The 23,087-nt window shown below is 44.2% G+C and overlaps 1 long non-coding RNA gene across 1 annotated transcript in view; it reads left to right on the forward strand.

The window, feature by feature from the left end:
* Nucleotides 1-1,333: 1,333 nt before the first annotated feature.
* Nucleotides 1,334-23,087, forward strand: part of LOC115103825 (uncharacterized) — a 56,484-nt gene continuing 34,730 nt past the window's right edge. Inside the window, exons 1-2 of the long non-coding RNA XR_010460347.1 lie at nt 1,334-1,533; nt 9,232-9,365. This is a non-coding gene — a long non-coding RNA (uncharacterized LOC115103825). The remainder of the gene's footprint in view (nt 1,534-9,231; nt 9,366-23,087) is intronic.

Raw genomic sequence — 23,087 nt, forward strand, 5'->3', positions numbered from 1 at the left:
ACTCGCACCCACACACCTTGTTGTTTAGCTCAAATTATTACAATCAGTGCTGGGGAGGAATGTGTTTAAAAGCTATCAAATACATAATGAACTAATTAGATGTAGTTAATGGAAATAATGCATACAATGAACGCTTTTCATCTGAGGATGCCATAGTACTTTACCATGTGTGAAGGGCATTCAAACTCGTAGAATCACACTTAAAGAGGCCACTTTTGTGACTTGCTTGTTCTCAACTAGCTTACCTGGTTAAATAAAGGGGAAATAATAACAATAAAATAAAATAAAATAAATGAGTGGCAAAGGAGGAAACTGTCAATTCACAGATTGCTTATTATCTTCCACCTAAGTGCCAAACCTGAGGCCATCAACTCTTCCAGGTAATACATTTCTATCTGAACGTTCAGTAACTTTGCCAAAATAAATATAATGAAGAGAGCGAACACAATTCCCTTTCCTCTGGGACAGAAATGTATTTCTGTTCTAGGTAACATATTTCTAGCTGAAAGTCCGGTAACTTTGCGGATAGAAATGTAACGAATGGAGCGAACCCAATTGAGAGGTGTATGCACAGAGAGAACATGTCCAAAATGTAAACATGTCACTGTGTAACTGGTACACACGGTCATAGGGCAAACAGTTATTGGAAGTTCCCACTCAGGTGCCACCCATGCAGGGGAACATGTGAGTCATCATACCCAAGCTTATGACACCTTGGCCTGGGGAAAGTCAGATCCCTTCCTCCCCACCATCCACCCACTGAATTATTGTTACCTCAATACTCACAACAGTAAAGACTATAGAGCCCTGAAATGAATGGGTATGAATGAAGCTAGAATGACTGTAGAGTCCAGTCGGTTATGGTAACTGAATCATAGATAAAGTAATGTAGTCGATTCATATTGTATGAGTCTTTCTGGGCGGTGGAGTGTGTGGAGCAGAGAACAGTACAATCACAACTCCTTTCTGATGCACTTCAAAAGCAGCCAAACGTGACAGCTCTAACCAGCGGAGAGGTGTGTGTGTGTGTGTGTGTGTGTGTGTGTGTGTGTGTGTGTAGGGGAGCTTTAAGTAGATCTCTGTTCCTTTAATAAGGGGTATGTTCCTGGCATTCTGAGAAACTCATACTGCTGGGACAGACAGGTTTGTTTCTGTGTGCTTTCAGCAGCATGAATGCTCTCTCTCTCTCTCTCTCTCCCCCTCCCTCCCTCTCTCCCTCTCCCTTCTCCCTCCCTCTCAAGGGAGGAAGGGCACTGTTGTTGACTTCTCTCTTCACTCCTCTAACAGCCATAAAAAGAGAGGAAGTGAGAGACACGTGTGATCAGACCAAACACTCAGCATGAGCTGAACACATTCTTATGGAAATCAACCCAGCATGACTGTACTGTGATAAAAGTCCACAGTGGTGACTTTTTTTAATTTTATCACAGGCGTATCACCACACCCCAACCAAAGCTGTGAGCAAGGAGGTATTGTGAAGGCGTCTGCTGACATTTGTTTGACGCTACATTGGTTAAGAGATACCAAAGACAAGTGAGTGATCTGATACGATAAGATATGTGGGAAGACAGGGGATATAGAGAGGGTATTGAACTGTGATCTTGGCAAAATGCTCGAGATGGATTTTGTGTGTTTGGTGTTCCCTACTCTAGGAGGACAGAATGTTTTGATGCTCAGTGTGTAAAGACCGTGTGTGTGTGTGTGTGAGTGTGGTGTGTGAAAACAGTGTGTGTGTTTTGTTCAGAGAGCAGCAGGTGTTCGGATCCCAGTGACACTGGAGATGGGCTTGTGGGCTGATACATGTGCAACACACACACATTTCACTGGAAAAGCACTGGTCTACAGTAAACTTAGTTCATTTCTATCCTCTCTTCCCCCCCTCCCTCCCTGCCAGCGGGTGAGTCAGACAGGAGTGGTGAGTCACCTCATCCTCCAGGTCCAAGGCGATGGGCACACACACACACACACACACACACACACACACACACACACACACACACACACACACACTTCCTGTTACTGGAACCAGGTTCCCTTTTCAGTCAGAGCAAAATATTTTTGTTTTCTTTCCCTCTCTCCCTCTGCCCTCCTCTCTCTGGGGTCATGTGTGTAGTTAATTAAAGTTGGGAGCGGAGAGAAGAGAGAGGGAGAGGAGGAGCAGGAGGAGAGGGCCAGCTGCCAGAGGCTGCATAATGCAGCTCAATCTTGGACTGCACATGGTCGACCACGACCCGTTATAAACTAAACACAGAAGCCACTTCTTGACTGTGGAAGTTTTTAAATGGATATGAACTGTATAGTGTTAACAGAGAAACCACTTCTTGACTGGGAAGGACAACCACTGTATATTAAACATGAATGATTTTTAAACGAACTGCATATTGCAAAATCCCAAGCTCTGGAATCACATGTACAGGGATGTTTTCTGTTAGATATAGAGAGCCACTTCAGTGTAAACAACACTGTATTTCCTTGTGTTGCCCGGGAATGAAAACCCCATAGTTTATTTCCTCATCTATATATATATATATAGATAAGCCTGACGTGTCGTTCACCTCTGAAATGTTGATTTCGTAAACGCTTCAGTCGATGAGACCTTATTTCAAGACTTGACATTTATTGTGGTTTCACATGGATATAAATATACTGTATAGATACAGATATAGACAAGTTGCTATCTAGAACCTAAAAGGTTTTTTCGGCTTTCCCCATAGCAGAGTCCTTTGAAGAACTGTTTTTGGTTTCACGTTGAACCCTTTTGGGTTCCATGTAGAACCCTTTCCACAGAGAGTTACAACTCAAAAAGAGTTCTACCTGGAACCAGAAATGGTTCAACCTGGAACCAAAAAGAGTTATCCTATGGGGACAGCCGAAGAAACCTATTTTCTAAGAGTGTACCTATCCATATATATACACTCTCACAAAACAACGTACGGAAAGGGAAACAAATGCTTGTGGTATTACACAGACCACTTCACACGTGGCCCATCAAAGACAACCGTGTTTATGTGCTGAACATGTTGAGTATGGACACCACACTCGTAGAAAAAAGGGTTCCAAATGGGTTCTTTGGCTGTCCCCATAGGAGAACCCTTTTTGGTTCCAGCTAAAACCCTTTTCGGTTCCAGGTAGAACCATTTTGGGTTCCATGTAGAGCCCTCCGTGGAAAGGGTTCTACATGGAACCCAAAACAGTTCTACTTGGAACCAAAAGGGTTCTACCTGGAACCAACCATGGCTCTTCAAAGGGTTCTCCATTTTCAGTTCTAGATAGCACCTTTTTTTTTCAAACAGTGCCTGTCTCAAGAGGAGCTGCTTATCATTGTTTGCAGTGTCTTATTTCAGTCCTGTGGTCAAGTATAGGGCTTTTGGCAATCTATTGCAATGGCCGCTTCTTGTGCTCAGAGCATCTTTCACTGGCCCTCAAAAGGTATCATTATGCAGCTGAGCCTGCAAAATAAGAGGGTGAACGTGTGTGTTTGTGTGTGTGTTTGTGTGAGTGTGTGTGTGACCCTTCCTAGCTATTAGCTCCTCACTCGGCTTAAGTGAGATGGGCTGTCTCCTCCTCCCATCAGTAAACAGAGGGAGAGAGAGAGCGAGAGAGAGAAAGAGAAAGAAATAGAGAGAGAGAAAGAGAGAGAGAGAAAAAAGAGAGAGAGAGAGAGAGGCTTTTACATGCAAATCTCCCTTTTATCTCGCTTCCCTAATAGACAGCCATGGCAACAGGGATATGGGCCTTAATGAGGCAGACACACAGGTTAACAGCAGCGGGCTCAGTCAATGGGCACGTTTGACATGTACAGCCACTTACGCGCACTCCACATATATACACACACACATACAGACTTACACGCCCATACACACACATGCGCAAACACACATACAGTATAATAACACACACACACACACAGGGTTGGGGAGTAATGGATTACATGTAATCTGCTACATGTAAGGGATTGCAAAAAAAAGAAAAAGAAACAGTAACTATAATCCATTACATTTCCAGCAAAAATATTGTAATCAGATTAGATACTTTTGAAAACTAGGTGATTACTTCAAGGATTACTTTTCTATTCAGAAAGGATGTTTGCAAGAAAACAAATATTTGACACTTCTCTGTTTTCTCAATGACATTCTAAATCAGCATTGAAAAAAGGCTCGCGTTTAAGTTTGTTCCACCTGAGCGAGTCTGACCACAAGTCAGAGACCACAATGGTGACACACCAAATGTGTTTGCTGGATCGCGGGAAAAGAGCAGGAACAGGCTTTTGTAAGCTACAGTCCAAGCTTTTGTCTTCCAATGGTGCGACTGCTGTCGGCACCCAAAGATGATCCAACTTGAATAAACGCTTGGAGGTAAGGATGACCGTAGGGGTGTCGTCTACGGCGAAACGGATATCCATTATTTTTGATATCCACATATTGCATTGACGTGAATCACACCGCTGCTCTGACATTTAGCTATTTGCTCCGTACGGATTGTGCTTGTTGTGGATGGCTGTTCACAATCCTAAATGTGTATTTGAACCCAATCTAATTTATGCTGATAAAAAAATATAAAAGATCCAAAGGCCTAATATATTTATATATTCGTTCTTGAAGAATAGAAATCCCTCAAGAGCTTAGTTCAACCCAAAATATAAGCGTGTTTGTCCTCCAATGTTTGTAAACATTGTGAATGTAAACCAACACTGTATAGCCTCATAACATGGTTCAAGCAATAGTGTTGATGTCATGGCTGGTCAGTCCTTGCATCCGTAGCTCTGTCTATTCATCTGAGAGTGGTTACATTTCTCCAGGCCCAACCCTCAGCTTTTTTACCAAAACAGCTCAGCTTTTTTACCAAAACAGAGGCGGGGTGGCCGTTTTGCTGTTGTTTCATCTGTGGATTTTTTCCCTTTAAACAGCTGCATATTATCAATATATCAAAGTGTCACAAAAAGGTCAACAATAGGCCTATAGCAAATGCAGCCTATGGCATTCATTTATCACATGTAAATAGCGCTTTTCAGTAGTGCTCAAAGCATGCCATTCCTTGAGCGCAGGATTTTGTTTTTCAACTCGAATCAATGACCACCAATCAGTCCTCCATGACAACAAAATCATAAACAACAGAGAAGGGCTGGCTAATAAGTCCTTCGGTTTGGGGTCAGGCTCAGGTAAAAAAAAAAGTCTAATCTATACGTCCATATTTCCAAGTCCTATTCTTGAAGACCAAGGGGTATAACATTTATTGGAATGGCGGGAATTCTGATAGACTTTGGTTTTTAATGTACAGATATAATTTAATCGTATTATTATATGTAGTAGAAAGCGATGGGTTAGAAGAAGCCTACGTAAACAACCCATAAAGCAACATTTTACATCCATATAAACTTTAACATTGATTTATCCTGCAATAGATGTCGTTCAATTGGTAACATATATTTTTGTCTTCTTCTAAATCCTATTTTCCCTAACCCATATCCCTTAACCTATCCTTAACTCTAACCCCAGATCCCTAACCCTAAAACTAAGCCTAACCCTACAACTAAACCTAACTCCTAACCCTAACCCTAATTATAACCCTAACCCCAGCTTAAAAAAAAGCTATTCTTCTTGTGTGTACCACAGAAATGTATCCACCAATTGTCCTTGTTTCTGTTCCCCACAAGGATATTAAAACCAAATCACAAACACACACACACTCCAACACACACACTCCCACAAATACACACACAGACATGCACACGCACTTAGAGATTGGCAGTATTTCAATTACATGTATTTGAAACATGTATTTTGTCATTTGAATTACACTGGGATGAACTACACTCCAATATATTTCTTATTTTCAACATACAAATCCTTTTTCTATACCATTTTTATAGCTGTTCACATTATGTGGCCCCCCTTTCACCCTGCCTTGGTATCAGACATCCGATAGCACTATAGTGTGATAAGAGAGTGAATGAACTAAATATACATATACATACAAATGAACAATTGCAAAGCATGCTGAGTGTTATTCTAATGAGCTCCGCCCCGAAACAAGGCCACTAATACCCAGTGTGCATTGGTATGTTCCTTTTCACACATATATTTACAATTTGGTCATTTAGCAGACAGTCTTATCCAGACTGACTTGCTCAACTAAGGTAGATAAACAACAACATAACACAGTCATAGCAAGTAAAACATTTTTGTAACCATTACTGAGAATGTTGTTGCTGTTCGGGCCAGCTACTTGAAAATGTGCTTCAGCTAAATATGTTACAAAATATATGTGTTTGGTTGGTTATTGTGAAACATGGATCTTTATGGTATTTTGTATCTGTATATGGTTATTGTATTTTGACATTTTTGCTCCACACACACACACACACACACACACACAACCTTACCGCCGATTCCAACCGATTTCCCCCACCCACATTCACATACACACACTCCCACATGTTTCCTTATCCTTGAGCGAGATAGGTCACACAGGTACCAGGGTAGTTATCAGTCAGATAACGAGAGTGGAATAAAGCACACCTAAACGCTATAAAGAGGGACAGGCAGATAGGCAGATTCAGTTACCTCCCCTAGATAAGACAGGCTTGACTGTTGGCAGACAACCACATCATCTGGCACGTATTACAATACTCTCTCTTTCACTCTCTCTCTCTCACACAAACGCTCTATCTTTCACTCTTTTTCTCTCTCCCACTCACTAAAACGCACACACTCCCTCCCTCCCTCTCTTTTTTATGTAACACTGCAGCTGAGGGTGGGGTGATGTCGATTTGTGAGCGTATTAGAGCCATTGCCCGAACACGTGTTGGAAAGCACAAATTTACTACTGAGGCGGAGGGTCACATTTGACTGAGGATCGCACAGCTGCCGCACACACATGCACGCACGCACGCACGCACAAACACAGACACACACACACACACGCACGCACAAACACAGACACACACACAGACACACACACACACACACACACACACACACACACACACACACACACACACACACACACACACACACACACACACACAGACGCACACACACACATATACACGCGCACACACACACACACACACTGCTCTTGCAAAATAGAAGGAGATTTAAAATATGATTTGGTTTTCATGAAATGTGGGGCTTGGATTGTCTTTATAAAAACAACAAAAATCCCTGTTCGTGGACCCCGCTCTCCGAAGGTGTCTCAGGGGAATGAGATATGCAAGAACACATTTCCATTTCACACCAAACACTTGTGTGAAACAGGACAGGTACAAGCACCCCCTATTTGACCTTTTTGAAACAGACAACAAGGCTCGATTGCAGCACTGTTGTATTTCAGAGTAATCCGTTTTAGACAATACCTAACCGTGTTACATTATAGTAACCATGGAGATTTAAATGGATATAAGTATAACACTGTAGCCACCCTACAATTCTTATTCTACCACCAAGTGTTTTTTAAAATATTTTTTTACAATGCTTCGAATACGCTGCACAAGTATGCAACATACTTATTTTCATTTGCAGTTTATCGACCACATTGAAAACAGAGCCCATCCAAAGAGACCCCTGTGAGACCATGTGATCACCTTGGCCTTGGCCCTGTGTCTCCGTACTAAAACAACGGCGGGGTGGATAAGGCCCACCGTGTCGGTAATGACAGGAGGGCTACAGGGGTAGACGACCCCCTGTTTGTCCCCAGGCTAGGGAGGTTGTGGTGGTGGTGGGGTGGGGGGGGGGGGGGGTCTCACATGCGTGGAGATGCATCGCTGGAATCATTTAATTCATAACCGTAAACGTGACAGGGTTAATGAGTGGCAAAGGGAGCCTGGGGACCATGGATGAGGGGTGTGTGTGTATGTGTGTGTGTGTGTGTGTGTGTGTGTGTGTGTGTGTGTGTGTGTGTGTGTGTGTGTGTGTGTGTGTGTGTGTGTGTGTGTGTGTGGAGGTGGGAGTACTGGAGGTGGACTGGGGGCAGGATGTTATACCATACAGTCGTAACTAATACTCTTCAATAGGGTTAGAGTGTGTTTGCGTGTGTGTCTGTGTGTGTGTATGCGGACTCTGGCTTGCATATAAAGCCATTCAGAAAAGGCCTTACAGTACTATCTATATGCACCATGTTCTCTTTGGCTTGTGTCGTTTTGGTGTGTGTGTGTTCTGTATTTGTTTTTTTTTGTAGCTTTCAGTTCTTATTACCAGGGGTATACATGTCCACACACACGCACACACACAGGTACGTACACATGCACAGGCGCACACCACAACACAAACACACACACACACAGACTCCATCACAACCACAGTTGCCATTCGTCATTATAAACCCTCTCAGAATAAAGACTGGTAGAATACATGGTCAGAGACAAAAAGAGGGAGCGAGAGAGAGAGAGAGAGAGAGAGAGAGAGAGAGAGAGAAGAGAGAGAGAGAGAGAGAGAGAGAGAGAGAAAGTGTGTGAGGGGGATGGAGGAGGACAAAAGCAAAATGGCAGTGGAGGAGGAGGAGGAGAGAAAAATGAGAGGACAGTAAATTGGCTAGGCGGAGATGGAAGGAGAGGAGAGCGAGGGGTGATAGTGATGGATGAGTAAATGGTGAGCGCGTGATGGAGAGAAGAGGGGGCAGAGGAAGGGGGAAAGGCGATGCGATTTGCGGGCCGGAAGCGACAGAGTCACCGCTCCTCTCTCTATCTAGGTCTCTCTCGATCTCATCCCCTTTCTCTTTCCCTCTCTTTCCCTCTCCCTCTCCCCCTCTCCATTAACACATTGTGCTGCCTGGTAACTCGAGCAGTTATTGTCTGTGAGGCGTGCAGTTTACATTGCCCTTTGGCCCGGACAATTAAATCTGCCATCAACACTGGTCTGCTTTCAGAGGGAGAAAATACACACAGTGTGTGTGTGTAGGTGTGTGCATGTGTGTGTGTGTAGGTGTGTGTGTGTGCCAGTGTGGGCAAGTGCCTGTTTCTGTGAAATTGTATTGTTCTTCTGAAAAGGTGAAGCTTTGTATAATGCGACTGTAATACTGAATTTCCACAAAATCAAATAAAATCCCCAAATAAGGTGACAATGACAATTTGATGTCACCTAATGACTCTGAAAGCCATAAAATGAACTGAATTTAGATCAATGTAAAAACAGAAAAACATTCAGTTCCGCTGCTGAGTCTATGACAATAGCACCTGTCAAAATAGGGGCCATTTTGAAACAACGGTGAAAAGCTTCTCCTTTCCCTCTCATCAAGCCACTCTCTCAGCTGGTGAACTGGTGACATCTACTTCAGCTCCTGTAGAAAAACAAAGACCCACCTCCTCTACTCCCCCCGTCCCAGGGGAGGCTATCAGGACATGGAAAGGTCAGGGGTCCAGGAGCACCACGGTAACCACAGACACACTTAATTACACACACACACACACACACACACACACACACACACACACACACACACACACACACACACACACACACACACACACACACACACACACACACACACACACACACACACACTAACGAATGATCACAAGTAAGCACGCGCGCGCACATACACAAAAACACACAAAGAGAAACACGCACACACATACACACACACACGGCCAAGTCACCTGGTGAGACAAAGACATTGTGACCTGTTAGCGATTTGGTTCAATTGATCCATTAAACAGATCAATTCTCCCCCAACAAATGTGGTAACAGCCTGGCTCATCAATAAATCAATATGACCTTTTTCACAACAGCCACTTTAACAGTTTGTTGGTGGAAATCAGCGCACCAAACCTATCATCACACAACGCAACCTAAAGATGAAAAATGTGGCAATTGTGGATTTTTACATAGATTTTGTAAATATAGACTGCATATACTTAGATTTTCATTTGCTTAATTATCTTGTTTTCTTTTTTAAATACAAGTTGGTGGCATTGACTTATTTTTTGCTGATTCAAGAATAGGTACAGCCCTGCGAAAAGGATCATACCTAAAGAAAACATCTGGATGGCAAAAAAAGAGGGGATAAGTGTTCAATTCTAAGATTTCAATTGTCCAATGAAAGAGTGGAACACTCTTTAAAGCTAAAGTCTGGGATTTGGGAAGCTGTTCAATGGTCATTTCAATTCTTGATGCATTTTTTCACCTTCAAATCCCAGAATGTAGCTTTAATGGTGTAAATCCCTTTTTTCAGCTACCCCTGACCTCTGAGTAGCAAGGATTTAGCATGGATGAATCAGAGCTGTCTTGCCCAGTGTGTAAGCTTCATGTCCATACATATTATCCCAGCAGTGCCTCCATCAGTCAGGGGCCTGCTTTTCTCAATTCCTGATTTTACGAAACCCATTCCAGACTCGCGGCACATAGCAGAAGTACTATATTGTTCCCTTCAAATGAGGGATTATTGGTTTAGACCAGGTGTGTGCAATTAATGATCAGGTAGAACAGGAAACCAGCAAGCTCCGGACCTTGTAGGGTAAGAGTTGAGTAGGGTGTTAGGGTGACATAGGGTGTTAAGCGTAAATCATAGTCGCTGAGACACAGCTAAGCGGCTCTGAGACCACCATCCACGGTGGGCGCACAGCCCTAACGTCCCAACCGACGCAGCTCCGGTACGTGTCCTCTGTTCATTCGAATGTGTTGACAGTTGGAGAAACAGCTTGAGCTTCGCCAACGGGCCCAATATTCTCCGTGATGTAGCTAGCTATATTGCACTGCAGTTCATGCTAGACGTATACATGTGAAGATTTGTCTGTGAATGAAAAGCACTACAGGCCTATTCATCAGTTACTGTAAATGGATCATTTTGAATCATATTACATGTAAATAACCAGTAATATAGAATGTATTAGGGTGTGATAAAGGGAGTGACGAAGGCTTAAAATCTAATGCCGGACCACCAAGTTAAACCTCTTTATGGTCTTTTCTTCTATTTCTGGAATGCCGTCGATACATTTCCTTTCGTCTGTGGACTTCAAGGACCCTCCCTCACCAAAACGTATTGCATCAGTGTATGTTGCGTTTGTTTCCAACTGAGCTGCCTACACGCCCAGAAGAACAGGTCCACCCCCCCCCACCCCCCCAGCTGATATCTCTTTAAATACCACACCTCATTAAGCAGAGTGACTAATGAGCTTATTAGGCCGACTGTGACATCAGAACCAATAAAAGATGGAGCCTTAGCTTAGCGTAGCATTCCCAGTCGGTTTCAATGGGTCTGACACAAGGGTTTAGATGGAGCAACTAATTTCGCTAACACGGTTAACACGTAGTCCACATTAATTACCCAGTCTAGTGGCTGGTTCAGCTGCGATGTAGCCCACTTTACAGTTCATTTAGCTAATGCTTACATTGATTTCCACAATAGAAATGTTAGCATGAGGCCAGCACTAATTTGGTCTGGTGCTACAGTTGCTAGCCTACTAGGGATGGGCTGAGAAGAGTACCACTGGGTGTGGGTGTGTGGACTCAGAGGCAAACTGGTGGGCAGAGTGTGTGTGTGTGTATTTCAGTGGATCAGTGGGAAGGGCAGGGTGCATTGGCAGCAGTGGAGTGTGCCAGAGCTATTTTTAGGCCCAGTTGATTGCAGATTTATTCTCTAGGGGGCCTGAGGCTCAGAGCAGGGGGTGGAGAGGTGTGTGTGTGTGTGTGTGTGCGTGATATAGGAAGACAGTGTTTGGGAGGAACAGCTGTCAGTCAGTGGGGAGCATAAACAGGCTAATTTATACTCCCACAGGCTTTGGGGAGGCTGACTGCAGTAAGTAATGCACTTCCTGCATGACTGCTTATGACACGGCTGGTGTGTGTACAGGAGAGATAGATTGCGTCCCAAATGGCACCCTATTCCCTATAGAGTGCACTACTTTTGACCAGGGCCCACAGGGCTCTGTAAAGGGAAAAGGGTGCCATTTGAGATGAATCGATAGTCTTTAAAATTCCTGTTCTCCCTACTTTGTTGGTCGACTCTCTTCTAGTTGGTGAGAAAAAATTGAATTGGTCCTAGATTCAAAATAATATACTCAGGAATTATTCATTTATGTTATTACTTTTTTTCCCTCACTCCACCAGGGTAGCCTGTGTGTACAGTTTAGGAGAAAAAAATAACACAGACAAATATATTGAAGAAGAGAGAATGAATTCTGGCTATCCCTCCATTTTTGACACAAAGGTGGGAAATACCAGAGCCACAAAAAGAGATATCTATATATATACATATATACATATACACTACCGGTCAAAAGTTTTAGAACACCTATTCATTTAAGAGTATTTCTTTATTTTATTTTTTACTATTTTCTACATTGTAGAATAATAGTGAAAACATCAAAACTATGAAATAACACATATGGAATCATGTAGTAGGGTGTTAAACAACTCAAAAAATAGATTTTAGATTTTAGATTATTCAGAGTTGCCACCCTTTGCCTTGATGACAGCTGTGCACAATCTTGGCATTCTCTCAACCAGCTTCACCTGGAATGCTTTTCCAACAGTCTTGAAGGAGTTCCCACATAAGCTAGGCACTTGTTGGCTGATTTCCTTCACTCTGCAGTCCAACTCATCCCAAACCATCTCAATTGGGTTGAGTTTGGGTGATTGTCATAGCCAGGTCAACTGTTGCAGCACTCCACCATTTTCCCTTTTTAAAATCAAATATCCCTTACACAGCCTGGAGATGTGTTTTGGGTCATTGTCCTGTTGAAATACAAATGATAGTCCCACCAAGCGCAAACCAGATGGGATTGCATATCGCTGCAAAATACTGTGGTAGCGATGCTGGTTAAGTGTGCCTTGAATTCTAAATAAATCACAGACAGTATCACCAACAAAGCACCCCCACACCTCTCCTCCATGCTTCATTATGGGAACCACACATGTGGAGATCATCTGTTCACCTACTTTGCGTCTCACAAAGACACGGTGGTTGGAACCAAATATCTCAAATTTGGATTCGTCAGACCAAAGGACAGATTTCCACTTGTCTAATGTCCATTGCTTGTGTTTCTTGGGCCAAACAAGTCTCTTCTTATTATTGGTGTCCTTAAGTAGTGGTTTCTTTTTTAGTCTCCTCTGAACAGTTGATGTTGAGATGTGTCTGTTACTTGAACTCTGTGAAGCATTTATTTGGGCTGCAATTTCTGAGGCTGGTAACTTATCCTCTGCAGCAGAGGTAACTCTTGGTCTTCCTTTTCTGAGCCAGTTTCATCATAGTTCTTGACATTTTCCGCATTGACTGACCTCCATGTCTTAAAGTAATGATTGACTGTCGTTTCTCTTTGCTTAATTGATCTGTTCTTGCTATAATATGGACTTCGTCTTTTACCCAATAGGGCTATCTTCTGTATACCAGCCCAACATTGTCACAACACAACTGATTGGCTCAAACGCATTAAAAAGGAAAGAAATGCCACAAATGAACTTTTAACAAGGGACAACTGTTAATTTAAATGCATTCCAGGTCACTACCTCATGAAGCCGGTTGAGTGGCTACTAGAAGAATGTCAAATATAAAATATTTTGATGTGTTACACTTTTTTGGTTACTTAAAAAATATATATTTCACCTTTAGTGAACCAGGTAGGCCAGTTGAGAACAAGTTCTCATTTACAACTGCGACCTGGCCAAGATAAAGCAAAGCAGTGCCACACAAACAACACAGAGTTACATATGGGATAAACAAATGTACAGTCAATAACACAATAGAAAAATATATATACAGTGTGTGCAAATGTAGTAAGATTAGGGAGGTAAGGCAATAAATAGGTCATAGTGGCGAAATAATGACAATTTAGCATTAACACTGGAGTGATAGATGTGCAGATGATGAATGTGCAAGTAGAGATACTGGGGTGCAAAGGAGTAGAAGAATAAATAACAATATGGGGATGAGGTAATTGGGTAGGCTATTTACAGATGGGCTGTGTACAGGTGCAATGATCGGTAAGCTGCTCTGACAGCTGATGCTTACAGTTAGTGAGGGAGATGTAAGACTCCAGCTGGAGTGATTTTTGCAATGTGTTATTGTCATTGGCATCACAAATTGGAAGGAAAGGCGGCCAAAAGAGGAGTTGGCTTTGGGGACGACCATTGAAATATACCTGCTGGAGCGAGTGCTACGGGTGGGTGCTGCTATGGTGACCAGTGAGCTGAGATAAGGCGGGGCTTTACCTAGAAAAAATGCACAGATGACCTGGAGCCAGTGGGTTTGGCGATGAATATGAAGCGTGGGCCAGCCTATGAGAGCATACAGGTCGCAGTGGTGGGTAGTATATGGGTCTTTGGTGACAAAACAGATGGCACTGTGATAGACTACATCCAATTCGCTGAGTAGTGTTGGAGGCTATTTTGTAAATGACATAGTCGAAGTCAAGGATCAGTAGAATTGTCAGTTTTACGAGAGTATGTTTGGCAGCATGAGTGAAGGAGGCTTTGTTGCGAAATAGGAAGCTGATTCTAGATTACATTTTGGATTGGAGATGCTTAATGTGAGTCTGGAAGGAAAGTTTACAGTCTAACCAGACACCTAGGTATTTGTAGTTGTCTACATATTCATAAGTCAGAACCGTCCAGAATAGTGATGCTAGACGAGCGGGTGGGTTCTGGCTGTGATCGGAAGAGCATGCATTTAGTTTTACTTGCATTTAAGAGCAGTTGGAGGCCACGGAAGGAGTGTTGTAAGGCGTTGAAGCTCATCTGGAGGTTTGTTAACACAGTGTACAAAGAAGGGCCAGAAGTATACAGAATGGTGTCGGCTGCATAGAGGTGGATTAGAGAATCATCAGCAGCAAGAGCGACATCATTGATGTATACAGAGAAAATAGTCGGCCTGGGAATTGAACCCTGTGGCACCCCCATAGAGACTGCCAGAGTTCCGGACAACAGGCCCTCCAATTGGACACACTGAACTCTATCAGAGAAGTAGTTGGTGAACCAGGCGAGGCAGTCATCTGAGAAACCAAGGATGTTGAGTCTGCCGATAAGAATGAGGTGATTGACAGAGTCGAAAGCCTTGGCCTGGTCGATGAAGAAGCTGCATAGTATTGTATTTTATCGATAGCGGTTATGATATCGTTTAGGACCTTGAGAGTGGCTAAGGTGCACCCATGACCAGCTTGGAAACCTGATTGCATAGCGGAGATGGTACGGTGGGATTCAAAATAGTCGGTGATCTGTTTGTTCACTTGGCTTTCGAAGACTTTAGAAAGGCAGGGCAGGATAGATATAGGTCCATAACAGTTTTGGTCTAGAGTGTCTCCCCTTTTGAAGAGGGGGATGACTGCGGCAGCTTTCCAATCATTTGGGATCTCAGACAATACGAAAGAGTGGTTGAACAGGCAAGTAATAGGGTTTGCAACAAGAGAGGGTCCAGATTGTCTAGCCCAGCTGATATGTAGAGGTCCAGCTTTGCAGCTCTTTCAGAACATCAGCTATCTGGATTTGGGTGAAGGAGAAGTGGGGGAGGCTTGGGGTATGCAGAGCTGTTGGCCGTGGTAGAGGTAGCCAGGTGGAAAGCACGGCCAGCCGTAGAAAAATTATTGTTGAAATTCTCGATTATCGTAGATTTATCGGTGGTGACAGTGTTTCCTAGCCTCTGTGCAGTGGGCAGCTGGGAGGAGGTGCTCTTTTTCTCCATGGGCTTTACATTGTCCAAGAAAGTTTTGGAGTTTGTGCAAATTTCTGTTTGAAAAAGCTAGCCTTTGCTTTCCTAACTGCCTGTGAATCTTGGTTTCTAATTTCTCTGAAAAGTTGCATATCGTGGGGGCTATTTGATGCTAACGCAGTACGCCACAGGATGTTTTTGTGCTGGTCAAGGGCAGTCAAGTCTGGAGTGAACCAAAGGCTATATCTGTTCTTAGTTCAATTATTTTTGAATGGGGCATGCATATTTGAGATGGTGAGGAAAGCACTTTTAAAGAATAACCAGGGAACCTCTACTGACAGAATGAGTTCAATATCCTTCCAGGATACCCGGGCCAGGTCGATTTGAAAGGCCTGCTAGCAGAAGTGTTTTAGGGAGCGTTTGACAGTGATGAGGGGTGTTTGTTTGACCGCGGACCCATTACGGACGCAGACAACAAGGCAGTGATTGCTGAGCTCCTGGTGGAAGACAGCAGAGGTGTATTTAGAGGGCAGGTTGGTCAGGATGATATCTATGAGGGTGCCTGTGTTTATGGATTTAGGGTTGTACCTGGTAGGTTCCTTGATAATTTGGCCAGGGTGTTAAGCTTATCCCAGTTTAGGTCACCTAACAGTACAAACTCTGAAGATAAATGGGGGGCAATTCATTCACATATGGTGTCCAGGGCACAGCTGGGGGCTGAGGAGGGTCTATAACAAGCGGCAACAGTGAGAGACTTATTTCTGGAAAGGTGGATTTTTAAAAAGTAGAAGCTCCAACTGTTTGGGCACTGACCTGGATAGCATGACAGAAGTCTACAGACTATATCTGCAGTAGATTGCAACTCCACCCCCTTTGGCAGTTCTATCTTGGTGGAAAATGTTGTAGTTGGGGATGAAAATTTCAGAATTTTCGGTGGCCTTCCTAAGCCAGGATTCAGACATGGCTAGGACATCAGGGTTGGCGGAGTGTGCTATAGCAGTAAATAAAACAAACTTAGGGAGGAGCCTTCTGATGTTAATATGCATGAAACCAAGGCTTTTACAGTTAGAGAAGTCAACAAATGATAGAGCCTGGGGAATAGGAGTGTAACTGGGGGCTACAGGGTAAACCTCTACATCACCAGAGGAACAGAGGAGGAGTATGATAAGGGTACGGCTAAAGGCTATAAGAACTGGTCATCTAGTGCGTTGAGAACAAAAATAAAAGGAGCAGATTTCTGGGCGTAGTAGAATAGATTCAGGGCATAATGTACAGACAAGTATGGTAGGATGTGAGTACAGTGGAGGTGAACCTTGGCATTGAGTGACGATGAGAGAGGTTTCGTCTCTGGAGGCACCAGTTAAGCCAGGTGAGGTCTCCGCATGTGTGTGGGGTGGGACAAAATAGCTATCTAAGGCATGTTGAGTGGGACTGTGGGCTCTACAGTGAAATAAAACAATAAGAAATAACCAAGACAGCAGTAGACAAGGCATATTGACATTAGAGAGAGGCATAAAGCAATCATAAGCGTTGATCAGGAGAGCTAAGACAACAACGGGTAAGTGGCGATGAATGGGCAGAGTGGGTCAGTTAGGTACATACAGAACCTGAGTTCGAGGCTGGGGCCGACAGGTAAACAAAATTAGGTATCGTGTTATTGAAACAGTCCAGGGTGCATCAGCTGTGTAGCCGAGTGATCATAGGGTCAAAAGAGCAGCAATAGATGAGTCAGGGTGCCGTTCGGTAGTCACTACTACGCTAGGCGAACAGGGGACACAGCATTCAGAAAAGCTAGCAAGCCAGGGCTAGTAGATGGTTCTTCGGCGACATCGTAACAGAATAGCCTGTTCTGGCGATCACGTCTACAGTCCAGTCGCGATGGATCGGCGGGGCTCCATTTCGTCAATAAAGGGTCCAGGCCAATTGGCAAAAGAGGTATTGTAGCCCTAGAATTAGCTGGTATATGGGCCTAGCTCTAGGCTAGCTCAAGGATAGCTGGTGCTTGCTTCGGGGACAGAGGCTTTAGCTAACCATAACCACTCGTTTGCAGCTAGCTAGCTGCGATGATCTGGTGTAATGATCCAGAGCGGCATGAATCCGGTGATGTGGTAGAGAGAAGCAGTCCGATATGCTCTGGGATGATATCGCGCTGTGCAGACTGGCAGGTATTGTCCAAGCTAAGGCTGGCTGGTGACTGAAGAAAAGGTGAAGACCGCTGGCCGTGGTTAACAAAGACTAGTAGCTGGCTAGCTCCTGATGGAAGTTCCAGTTATAAGGAATAAAAATATCATATCCGAACCACATTGGATGAGGCGGGTTGCAAGTATATTTAGTTTGTAGATTGAAAGTGAGATAACGATATATACGTTAGTTATACGGGATAAGACAAAGACAAACACACACGTCCTACTGCTACCCCATCTTGGTGACATGGAACATACTACATGATTCCATGTCTTATTTCATAGCTTTGAATGTCTTCACTATTATTCTACAATATAGGAAATAGTCAAAATAAAGAAAAACTCTTGAATGAGTAAGTGTTTCCAAACTTTTGACTGGTACTATATACAGTTGAAGTCGGGAAGTTTACATACACTTAGCCTGGAGTCATTAAAACTAGTTTTCAACCGCTCCACAAATGTCTTGTTAACAAACTATAGTTTTGTCAAGTCGGTTAGGACATCTACTTTGTGCATGACTCAAGTCATTTTTCCAACAATTGTTTTCAGACAGATTATTTCACTTATAATTCACTGTATCACAATTCCAGTGGGTCAGAAGTTTACATACACTAAGTTGACTGTGCCTTTAAACAGCTTGGAAAATTCCAGAAAATGATGTCATGGCTTTAGAAGCTTCTGATAGGCTAATTGACAACATTTGAGTCAATTGGAGGTGTACCTGTGGATGTATTTCAAGGCCTAGCTTCAAACTCAGTGCCTCTTAGCTTGACATCATGGGAAAATCAATAGAAATCAGCCAAGACCTCAGAAAAAAACGCCTGAAGGTAACACGTTCATCTGTACAAACATCTGTACAAATAGTACGCAATTATAAACACCATAGAACCACGCAGCTGTCATACTGCTCAGGAAGCAGACGCGTTCTGTCTCCTAGAGATGAACGTACTTTGGTGCGAAAAGTGCAAATCATTCCCAGAACAACAGGAAAGGACCTTGTGAAGATGCTGGCAGAAACAGTTACAAAAGTATCTATATCCACAGGAAAACGAGTCCTATATCGACATAACCCGAAAGGCCGCTCAGCTAGGAAGAAGCCACTGCTCCAAAACCGCTATTAAAAAGGCAGACTACAGTGTGCAACTATATTTGGAGGAAAAAGGGGGCGGCTTGCAAGCCGAAGGACACCATCCCAACCGTGAAGCATGGGGGTGGCAGCATCATGTTGTGGGGGTGCTTTGAGGAAGGTAAATTATGAGGAAGGTAAATTATGTGGATATATTGAAGCAACATCCCAAGACATCAGTCAGGAAGTTACAGCTTGGCAGCAAAGGGGTCTTCCAAATGAACAATGGCCCCAAGCATACTTCCAAAGTTGTGGCAAATTGGCTTAAGGACAACAAAGTCAAGGTATTGGAGTGGCCATCAGAAAGCCCTAACCTCAATCCCATAGAAAGTTTGTGGGCAGAACTGAAAAAGCGTGTGCAAGCAAGGAGGCCTACAAACCTGACTCAGTTACACCAGCTCTGTCAGGAGGGAATGGGCCAAAATTCACCCAACTTATTGTGGGAAGCTTGTGGAAGGCTACCCAAAACGTTTGACCCAAGTTAAACAATTTAAAGGCAATGCTACCAAATACTAATTGAGTGTATGTAAATACATACAATAAATACATCTCTCTACTATTATTCTAACATTTCACATTCTTAAACTAAAGTGATCTTAACTTAATTTTTACTAGGATTAAACGTCAGGAATTGTGAAAAACTGAGTTTAAATATATTTGGCTAAGGTGTATGTAAACTTCAACTGTACTATGTATGAACATGGGAAATACTGAGTCCGGCCACTACTGTATGAATTCCATACCATTAGCATTCACTGTCGATGCCACCGCACGTATTTAAAGGCCAACACAAAACAAGCCAGTGTTGACATGATAAATAACACACACATTAGTAGCACCCTCACACAAAAACGCACACGCGAGCACACAGACTCGCACGTGCACACACAAACACAGCTGTGTGATGGATCGGTTTGTATGTGGGCACTGTGTATCTGTGTGTGCGTATACTGTAGAAATGTGTGTGTGCTAAGTGGGTGTTTACTTGGCCATGAGAGAGAGTGAAGGTCTCCCCTGGTCGTGAGCGCAGGTTTCCACATGGTTTCACCTCGTCCTCTCAGAGGCAAACAGACAAAAGGCTAAAAGGCAGCTAGCGCTGACAGAAACAAAGCCCCAACAACCACAGGATTGTTTGGCTGCTGTCAACAGACCCAGTGTTTCAGATGCTGAGCGCTTGGTTAACCCTGTCTCTGCCGTACCAGAGAATATAGGTGCATTTGCTGTGTGTGTTGTAATCAACTCTGGATAAGAGTTTTTCCTAACTTACCAAAATGTAAATGTACAATTTTAAATGTGTGATGTGTGTGTGCCACAAGCTCCTTTACTCTGGCAGTGGACTGTGTGTGTGTGTGTGGGGGGGGGGCTTTGGTCAAGGCTAGAGATTCACATAGCGTAGGGAATATACTGTAGCAGGCTCAAGGTGTGGGGTTTCCACATCACCAAGTTCCATAACAAAACCTGCACCAGTAGTACAAATAGAATGCAAATGGGAAGTTTATTTGGGGTTTTGGTACACTGGGGAAGAGGGGGGAATTCACCAATCACCTCACAGTCCACAAGCCGTTCTCGTTGTCCGTTCCGTTTTCGGGGGTAATCCTCACACTTGGGTCCTCAGCCAATCCGGTCCAGTACACAAGGGGGTTAGCCCGACAGTCCAGGTCACATTGGGTAATCGCACAGATCGTAGTCTGTCTTCTCCCACTCTTCATAACGCTCTTGGTTCTCTCCTACTCTGCCCCTTTGGGCAGGCTGCTTCCTCCTTTATCCCCAAGCACTCCCTGGCTTAACGAACCACAGCCATGACTCGTTGGGGCAGGAAGTCCACATAAGGCCCAGGGGTGGAGCCAACAGGCTGCCAGATATCTCCCCTCAATAACCACTCCCCTCACCTCCCCCTGTCGTCTGCCACAATACAAAGACTAGTTTGTCTTTGTGACAAAGTGACAATGGGACAGACCATTGGACTGAGCTACAAATACACACACACACACACACACACACACACACACACACACACACACACACACACACACACAGTCCTTCGCTAGACTAAAGGCGCTTGTGGCGTCTGGCAGGATAAAACCTTGCTTCAGAGCCTGAGTGATTGCGTGAGAGGCACATGTGCCCACGCCTGGCATCAGTCCTGGTGGGTAGTAGGTTGCAGGTACAGGGCTGGCAGGGCTGGCATCCCCCATCAGTGCTGTGGCATGCCATCCTGGCAGTGTCAACCAAAGCCGCTGTTACAAATACCTCCCATTAGGGGAATTACGCCTTTATGTGTCTTGAAAACAGGCACCAGCAGCAAGGAACAATAGCACAACAGAAACGACACAATATTGTTTCCTTCACAATGAGAGGTAATCCTTCTTTCTCTCTCTCCGCCTTCAGGCTTCGTCACAACAGCACAAGTACACATTGTGCCGATTTGGAGGGGGACAGTTAGCGTACACAACCAAATGGAGGCCATTATCTGAAGAACACAATGGCTGTGTCCCAAATGTCTCCCTATATACAGTAGTGCGCTACTTTTGACCAGAGCCCTATGAGCCCGGGTCAAAAGTAATGTATAGGGAGCCATTCGGGACGTAGACAACCTAACCGGAACAATGTGTCGTTCCAAAAAACGTCCACGGGGCAGGATTAGAAGATACAGACAGTGACATCAGGAGAGGATATTTGCCAAGTGTGTGTGCTATCGTGGTTTGCAATACGTATCTAATAAGAGCCACTGGGTAGGAAGATGCAGATAAACAGAACAATTGACTTTTGAGGCTGTTCATGCACGATCCACACACAAACCCACACATACGTACGTGTATCCATGCACACGCACACACGCCCACATTCTCATTCCGTAGTCGAGCACAAGAAGGACCTGCTGCACTTTAAATGCAATTTCCTGAAACAAGACACATGGATCGAATTGGGGATGTTTTTTTCCCGTCCACCGTTAGGCTATTACTGCATGGAGTGCTTTGTCAAAATCCCCGCCAATCTCACCAGGCTTTCTGGCAGACATCGCTCATCCGGCGTGTTTTTGGGGGGAGATGTTTTTGTCTGCTAGTGGAGAGGGGGAGGACGAGTGAGGGAGTGAGGGATTGAAGATAGAAAGGGGGAGGAAGGTGAAGAGGAACTGTAGTGGGAGTGAGGAAGAAAAGATGGGAAGAGAAGAGAGAGAGCGAGAGAGAGACATAAAAAGAGAGAATCAGGCTGGTGGGGGGTGGGTAAAGGGAGGGTACAGAGTCTCCTCTGCTCATCCCTAAACAGCTGGCCAGGGTTGGCAGTAGGCCTGCAGACACATCTTTATATCCTGGTCTCTCTCCTTCTCTTCCTCACTGTCTCTCTCCTATTTCTCTCTCTCTCTCCCTCTCTCTTTCCATGCCCGGCTGTGTCTGGGACTTGGTAGGGGAGAGACTGCCTGCTCTATCCCTGTGAGGTCGGTCAGGGTCCCTGACTATGCTAACCGTTCCCTGGGGGTCTTCCCCTCCAAAGCCCCAGAAGAAAGGGGATGAGAGTACCATCATCAAGCAGACTCCCCCTGCTGTTTCCTCTTGCTCCAGAGCCGAAGACCCTAAGACCCATAAAAAAGAAGATACCTTCACAACACACAGACTCAAACGTCCCAGTAACACACAGGATTTAACTAGTCAAGTCAGTTAAGAACAAATTCTTATTTTCAATGACAGCCTAGGAACAGTGGGTTAACTGCCTGTTCAGGGGCAGAACGACAGCTTTGTACCTTGTCAGTTTGGGGATTTGAACATGAAACCTTTCGGTTACTAGGCCAACACTCTAACTACTAGGCTACCCTGCCGCCTGAAAAATCAACAGACACTCCAACAGACCTTATAAAAAGGTTGCTATTCTGCACTGAACATAGCAGGTTTTCCAATCCAAAGTCTAATTCAATTGCCAAATTAGAATTCCTTGAACTGGAATTGCCATGAAATTCGCCAGACATTCAGGTGGGGCTGAGGTGGAGAGGAGAAGGCCTCATCTGGATGAGGGCAGTGTGGTGCACTGTATTGCAGTGTGAGATCTGCTCTGTTGGATGTCTGTCTGTCTCAGGGTTAGATTAAAGGCTTAATGAGTTGTTTCCACTCAGACAAGCCCAGCTGGCCCTCACCGTGTCTGGATATGGGCTCACCAGAGTACTACCCCCCTTCCTTGGAAGATCTGAGATGACGTCTGAGGTAATGTTATAT

The sequence above is a fragment of the Oncorhynchus nerka genome, linkage group LG21 (genome assembly GCF_034236695.1).
Source record: "Oncorhynchus nerka isolate Pitt River linkage group LG21, Oner_Uvic_2.0, whole genome shotgun sequence".
NCBI lineage: Eukaryota > Metazoa > Chordata > Actinopteri > Salmoniformes > Salmonidae > Oncorhynchus > Oncorhynchus nerka.